This window comes from Eptesicus fuscus, chromosome 21 (genome assembly GCF_027574615.1).
Source record: "Eptesicus fuscus isolate TK198812 chromosome 21, DD_ASM_mEF_20220401, whole genome shotgun sequence".
NCBI classification, from domain to species: domain Eukaryota; kingdom Metazoa; phylum Chordata; class Mammalia; order Chiroptera; family Vespertilionidae; genus Eptesicus; species Eptesicus fuscus.
This window is the reverse complement of record NC_072493.1, coordinates 15312551-15319388: the sequence shown is the minus strand read 5'-3', so window position 1 is coordinate 15319388 and position 6838 is coordinate 15312551. Positions and strand designations below refer to the sequence as shown.

At 36.8% G+C, this 6838-nt stretch overlaps 1 pseudogene; it reads left to right on the top strand.

Annotated features, from left to right (window-relative positions):
• Positions 1–1582: 1582 nt before the first annotated feature.
• Positions 1583–3343, top strand: LOC114230872 (40S ribosomal protein S3a-like; annotated as a pseudogene).
• The last annotated feature ends 3495 nt before the right edge of the window (positions 3344–6838 follow it).

The window sequence follows — 6838 nt, the reverse complement described above, 5'->3', positions numbered from 1 at the left end:
GGTGTGGGAGGGCTCCAGAGTGTTTCTGGCCCATCTCACTCAGTCTCTATCAGCAGGACCCCAGCAGCAAGCTAACCTACTGGTCAGAGCGTCTTCCCCCTGGTGGTCAGTGCACATTATAGCAAGAGGTTGAACATCCTTAGCATATCATTAGCATATTATGCTTTGATTGGTTGAATGGACAACCAGACACTTAGCATATTAGGCTTTTATTATATAGGGTATGTCAGCCTTGGTATCCAGACTTTCTAATGCACTTTTCTGCAAACTCTTCCAAGATGTACTACTATGCCCTCAGCTGTCTACTATACTCCAGACATATATTTCAAAATGTCCACAGAATCTCTTGGATGTCCCAGAGGTATCTTGAATTCAACATATCCAAATATTAGTTTATTAACTCTCACGCCTTTTAACCAAGAATCTACTCCTCTTCATGTCTTTTCCACATGTAAATCTGCCATCAGTTCACTCAAACCAAAAAATCTGGAATGTTAATTTCTTCCTTCTTATCCTATTCCCAATCAACCTTCTCCCACCATCAAGTGTGTCTTGTAAATGTCCCTTTGGTCAATTCTCTCCTATCAAATGTTGCACTACTCCAAGAAAAGTCTCTATTCCATGAGAACAGGCTTTATGTGTGTGTGAGAAATAAATGATGAAAAATATGTAAGGAGCTTATACAGTTTCTAATACAAGTATATCATTAGTTTTTTCTCTGCTAGGTAATTCATAGTTACTGCTGAACACTAGCAGAAATGCCATTGCTATGTTGAGAATGAGTATAACAAGGTCTAGGGGATGGTAAGTTGACAGGCCTAAGGAAATATAGAAATATTTCTCCTAGCAGTTTATCCTATGAGCCTAAAAGGGGGGTGGGGGAGGGGGAAGGGAGACTTAAATAGATTACTTGCACATAGAACCAGTTTTCATTTCAAAACTTTAATGCATAATTCAGAAATTAGAGCATTACATTTATTTCTTTAGAATTCCTACCAAATATTTTACAAAGAATCTTCTGACAGAGTAGTTTATTTAGAGAAGGAAACACTAGACCTTCAAAACCTCAATTTGCCTTTATTAAAATAAATGAACTTTGGCTTTGTTTGTGCTTAATCTTGGCTGGAAATTTACATTACCCAATCAGGAGTTAATAAGCCCCACAGGGGAAATCAAGTGTCACATAAAAATTCCACAGGAAATCCACCAATAAATCAGTGCAGGCAAGGCTGAATATATGGAGATTGCTAGGCCTTCTAAAGTCTATTAAAAACCTTTCAATCCTATTTTAGACAAAACATAAAGGAGGGTTGGGAACTCTGTCATTCCTGAGAGGCCCTTCAATAACTACAGACTAATATTTAATCATCAAAAATGTCTATATATCCAAAATTAAGTCATTTAGGCTTGGTATATATAACACATTAATTTTATATAAACTCATATTCTGACATAAAGTAGTTTACATAAGAGGGAAATAAAATCTTCTGGAGCTGAGCACAGAACATTGCTCCTCTATCCATCCTTTATCAAAAGAGGGTTGTGATGATGGTTTACTATAACATTTGGGAAGCAATTCTTGATGGCATCTTTCCCACCCCTGTGCCACAATACCTGTGAAGACACTAACAGAGGTGAGAAATCCCATCTCTGAAAATTAGATATGACTGTCAATTTTACTGCCACGATTTCAGAGGAATTTCTATGCACCCCAAGTCTGAAGGCAAGAGATGGAAAAGCACTAGACTTAGAATAAAAAGGTTATGAGTAGGATGGTCCCTAATTGTTTCTGCCATTTTTGGTCCTTATTTCACAAGTTCATATTGTGTAATATGCTGAATATTGAATAAGCTGTTACCCACCCCTAACACTGAATGCCAACTTGTCATCATTTGATTATGTGTCTGAAAGTGAGGTGGGGGGGGGGGAAGAGGAGTGGGTCTCCCAAATGCTGCTACTTTTAATACCCCTCCTCCATAGAAATTTTCCTTTTTAAGGAAAGTGTGAAACTTCAAGAAAACTATTGGTCAGGAAGTAAACTAAAATGATGGACAATTGCATTCCTGAAGGTAGAAAAAAGTCATAAGTAAAAGTGGTGTCATGGTCTTGGTGATAAAGAACTCTTGCAATGGCTCATCCAGCTATAAATTTCCATCATGTCCAACCATACACAGCATCAGAGGACCAGGAGCTGGAGAGAGTAAACAATCATTTCTTGTACAGCAAAGTTGAACCCTGCAACAGGGAGAATCCCATCGACTTTGAAAGGGAGGCTGACCAGCACTGAAATGAACTGTGAGGCCAAAATAAATCCATGTGCTCTGTTTATTGTCAAGTACCAAAAACAAAGGGAAAACAAACAAACAAACAAAAAAAACACTCTGGGCCATCTGTCTATACTGGTACATGAAGAAAACAGACCCTTTGGGCACTCTGAGCAGCACCATGGCAGTCAGCAAGAACAGTTCTTTTGAGAGGCAGCAACAAGGGAGCTGAGAAGTGGTTGATCCATTTCCTAAGGAAGATTGCTGTGATGTGGAAGCCCCAGCTTTGTTCAATGTAAGAAATACTGGAAAAATACTAGTTATGAGAACCCAAGGAACCAAGCTTACCTCTGATGGTATCAAGAGTTGTGTTTTTGAACTGAGCTTAACTGAGCTACAGAATGATGAAGTTGCACTTAGAAAATTCAAGAAAATCGCTGAAGATGTTCAGGGCAAAAACTGCCAGATTAATTTCCATGGCATGGAGCTTACCTGTGACAAAATGTGCAAAAAATGGCAGACCATGGTCAAAAAATGGCAAACCATGATTGAAGGTCATGTTGATATCCAAACTACGGATGTTTATTTGCTTCATCTATTCTGTGTTGGCTTTACTAAAAAATAATTTTTTTAAAAAAATGCAGCAATCAGATTCAGAAGACCTCTCGTGCTCAGCATCAACAGGTTCATCAAATCTGGAAGAAGATGATGGAAACCATGACCTGAGAGGTGCAGACAAATGACCTGAAAGAAGTAGTCAGTACATTGACTCCAGACAGCATTGGAAAAGACATAGAAAGGGCTTGCCAACCTATTTATCTGCTCCATGATGTCTTGTTAGAAAAGTCAAAACGCTGAAGAAGCCCAAATTTGAACTGGGGAAACTCATGGAGCTTCATGGTGAAGGTTGCAGTTCTGGGGATGAGACAGGTGCTAAAATTGAATGCACTGATGGATATGAACCCCCCTGTCCTAGAATCTGTTTAAAATTCAGACATTTAATGGTACAGATAAAAATATTATTTGTTATTTATAAAAAGAGAATAGAATATTATCCTAAAGAGCCAATGAGAGGATGAACAGACCTTCCCTTCATAAAATATCTGACTGAAGCAAATATTATGCATATTACAGTGAGAGCAGCAATGGACAGGAATAGACTTTGCCTCATGTGGTTTTAAAATACCATACTTTTTATCCCCTAGGGTCTAGGCCATTTTTACAAATGACATAGAGCATATTAAATTATTCTATGATTTGTGGCAAGGAATGAAAAATTAGGTTATGGTATTCTCCACATTAAAATCTCTGTCCTGAGAATTAGAAGGTTGGCACAAAAGAGACCTCTTTTCTTCTCCTAAAATTCTCAAATTACTGCACAGTGATGTGATTCCCATGTTTCCAGTTTCTTCCCATTGGAAATGATACTTAATTTTATTTTCAAAGTTCTCAAATTGGAAACCAAGGTACAAAAGCTTGACTTAATAAGTCCCCCATTTCAGGCTGGTCCATTAACTTCTCTCAGTCTCCATTTCCACCCCTTTAGAAGGAAGTGATGGGACTTAAATCCATGCTTTTCTACTATAGTCTGTGCAGTTGAGGAGCTCTATGGTTGGATTTAGGAGAAAGGTAATTGGATAGGTCTCCAATCCCTGCGATGGTTTCAACCAGGGCAGTTTAGCATCACACAGTGCTCTTCTGCATGAGAATACATCATGTTTCAGTTTTCCACAGAAATAGAAACAATAGGAGATTGATTAAGCAGATCTATTATAAGCAACTGGATCACATAATTATAGAGCCTGAGAAGTCCTGCTGTCTGCTGTCTACAGATGAGACCCAGGAAAGCCAGTGGTATAATCCAGTGCAAGTCTGGGAGCCTGAGAGCCAGGAACAGGAGGGGCAAGAAAGAGGAGATGGATGCTGCAACTCAGGCAAAGGGGAATTCATTCTGCCTCCCAACTTTTTCTTCTACTCAGGCCTTCAAAGGATTGGATGATGGTGAGCTCCTAGGATGCAGAGGGAAGATTGCTTCACTAAGTCCGCCGAGTCAAATGGAAGTTTTATCCAGGACAAAATGGCCATGCCATTGAATATTTTTTTTTTATTGTAAAATGGATTGATTCTAAGTCAACTCTTAGAGTGTTTTTTGCTATCCGTGAATTTTCCGTATTCACAAAATGAAAAGTGGGAATAGTTTTCTCTAACATATCTAACCTGTCTTTGTCAGAGATGTAATCTAGGCCAAATTTATAACATTAGAGCATTGGTGATGATAAAATAAATTATTGTTCATTTTTTCTAATATCAAATATACTACAATGAGTGTGCTGGAAAAGGAGGGTATGGATAATGAAATGTTTAAAAATGTGTTTCTGATGCTAGGTATGCAGGAAACTTTCCTTGCCTTAGACTTGACAGAATAACATGTGGAAAATCCACTTTTATTTTTCCAACTTACAAATATATATAGAAATAACACGATTAATGGGGAAAAGCTACTGTTACACAATTTTGTCATTAAGTATTTTATTCAAACAATGAAAATCAAGGATTTTGGCTTTTCTGTTTTTATCATAAATTTTACCTTTATGTCTGGATAGAGCTGATTAGGAAATGTAAAGTGTAATTCAAAAGAAATACAGCCACAGCAAAGGTCTATAGAAAGATCTCCTTGAGAGATGTAGTACCTAAGCTCTATCTAGACCACTCATAAATTTTGGGAGGGAAATTGATTTTGTTTTCTCTTCATAGCAGCAGTAAATAATTTCATAGCTTAGAAACAATTCCTATGTAAACTTTTCAGTGTATACTTAAAGAGAATAGAATTTATCTCTTGTAGAAATATCACTAACACAACTGTAACTCTATGCCTTAATTAAAAGTTAAAAAAACACATTTTAAACCATTTTGGATGATATATGCATTATAATGAATTTTATTCTGAAAGGTGTAATATAACTGAAATAGAAAGCAAAATAATAGCAGACAACAACTGTGTGATCAAATTGCATCCATCCATCCATCCATCCATCCATCCATCCATTTATCCGATATATATTGTTACCACATATAGTCTGTGTCCAGCCCCATGCTAATGGCTGAACACACCTTTTATGAAGAAGCTCATAAAATCCTAAGTGAGTGGGTATCAACACCCATAGTATAGTAAATGCTATATAAGTGATGCCTAGTAATATGTGTATGTTGGAGTGTGGATGACTAGAGAAGTCTGAGCTGGCAAGCAGACTGTGTGAAGTTGCTAAAATGAGAAGCAAAATAATATTGACTGTAAGGAAGTGGGCTTTGGCTTAAGACAAGTTACATGATAAAAAAAAAAATCCCCTTTGACGCCTGGCCAGTTGCATGACTTGGCCAAATTCTCAACATCTAGAAATTTTAGAATGTCTGGTATGAAAATAGGAAGAGAATTCCACTCAAAAAATGTTGTGAGAATAAAATGATACAGAAATAATTATGAATATTGTCAGGCATGTAGAAAATGTCTGACAGACAGTATTTGTCCTCCCTTCCTCTTTTTTATAACTTTACCAGTTGAAGAGGAGGCATCAGTGGGTATAAGAGTGTCCGGTCCTAAAAGAAGGGACATAGCAGAATCAGGGATCAGATGGGTGTTCCCTGTACTGGTGTAGGCTTTCTATGAACCAATAGCTAATGTAGGGTGGTGGGCTGCATGTCAGAGAAGGGAGTTATGTCTGAACTTTTAGGAACCTTGTGTGCCATGCTGACTTTATATATTATCTCCATACTTTATTTTTTTTAAAAATCTTTATTGTTGAAACCTACTTTATTTTTTTAAAAAATCTTTATTGTTGAAAGTATTACATATATCCCTCTTTTTCCCCCATCAACATCTTCTATCCTGCCCTGTCCCCCTACCCCAGGCCTTTACCACCCTATTGTCTGTGTCCATGGGTTATGCATATATGCATACAAGTTCCTTGGTTGGTCTCTTCCCACCCACCCACCTTCCCCTGCCTTCCCTCCGAGGTTCGATAATCTGTTCCATGCTTCTGTGTCTCTGGATCTATTTTTCTTCATCAGTTTACTTTGTTCATTAGATTCCACATGAGTGAGGTCATGGGATACATATCTTTCTCTGACTGGCTTAATAAAATGGCATAAATATCATGAAAAGAATTCAGAATTACTTGTATATGCCAAATAGTTTCTAACCACTGATATTAAAAATCAAATTGGTTCCTTGTATCAGAACATATGTTAAAATTAATTCCAAATAGATTAAATTATAATGTAAAATTTAGAAAGATATATTTTAAATAAGAAGCACATACTAATAAATCATGGAGAGGCAGGACTTTTCTACTTACTAAGCAATAAAATGACAGCAGAAAGGATTAAGAGATTTGTCTTCAGAAAATTGAAAATTTCTCAAATACTGGAAAAATAAAAATTAACTAAAAAACAAACTGAATTAAAAAAATTATAGATCTACATGTATTAACATATGACTAAGGAATTGTTTTGTTTAACCTTCTTAGACTATGCATATATTCAGTTAATATCGTGTCCTTCTTCAAATTTGTATTAAA